At 35.3% G+C, this 708-nt stretch overlaps 1 long non-coding RNA gene across 1 annotated transcript in view; it reads left to right on the forward strand.

Annotated features, from left to right (window-relative positions):
- The window catches only part of LOC107714232 (uncharacterized), a 2,389-nt gene extending 1,858 nt beyond the window's left edge, over positions 1 to 531 (forward strand). The window contains exon 4 of the long non-coding RNA XR_001636968.1: positions 408 to 531. This is a non-coding gene — a long non-coding RNA (uncharacterized LOC107714232). The remainder of the gene's footprint in view (positions 1 to 407) is intronic.
- The last annotated feature ends 177 nt before the right edge of the window (positions 532 to 708 follow it).

A 708-nucleotide genomic window follows, 5' to 3' on the forward strand; every position in this document is an offset into this window, starting at 1 on the left:
AGACATCTCTTATGCTCACCAAGTCTGCATTTTTTTAATTAAAAGTACAGTAAAAACAGAAATATTGATAAATTTATTGCAATTTGAAATTAAAATGTAATTGAAATTAAATTTTAAAATCTGCGTATTAGAATTTCATATTAGATTTCTGAAGGATCATATTAGATGGAAGACTGGAGTAATGGCTGCTGAAAATTCAGCTTTGCCATCGTAGGAATAAATTACATTTCAAAATATGTTGAAATGAAAAGTTGCAAAAATATTTTACAATATTACTTATTTTTAAAGTATTAAAAAAAGATTTTTCATCAAATTATTCCAAACTTTTGACTGGTTTATATTTATTATATTTATGTAAGTATTTAGCCACATAGGAATCCACTTTGTATTCTTCCATTTCTTCTCAGCCACCTTTTGGGTTGTGTGTGGTCACTCTGACACTTTCAAACGACTGGTTTGAGCCTATTCAGAACATCAAGGCAAACCTGGACCAGATTTTCAAGCAACGTCACCTGAGCAGAAACCGCTCTCGTTCTCCTATCGTGAGAGAAGGCACCCGTATATGCCACAAGGACCAAGGGGCCAGTCTGATAAAATTCAGCTCTACTACTCTTCCTTTGGCATTGTGTCCAATCCTGAAGCCGGACCCCCTCGATGTGTGGAGGAAGTATTGGAGCAGTCTGAGAGGAAGTTGCACTTCATTGGTCC

Source organism: Sinocyclocheilus rhinocerous, unplaced genomic scaffold, assembly GCF_001515625.1.
Source record: "Sinocyclocheilus rhinocerous isolate Xijiao unplaced genomic scaffold, SAMN03320098_v1.1 scaffold3862, whole genome shotgun sequence".
In the NCBI taxonomy this organism is placed as follows: Eukaryota; Metazoa; Chordata; class Actinopteri; order Cypriniformes; family Cyprinidae; genus Sinocyclocheilus; species Sinocyclocheilus rhinocerous.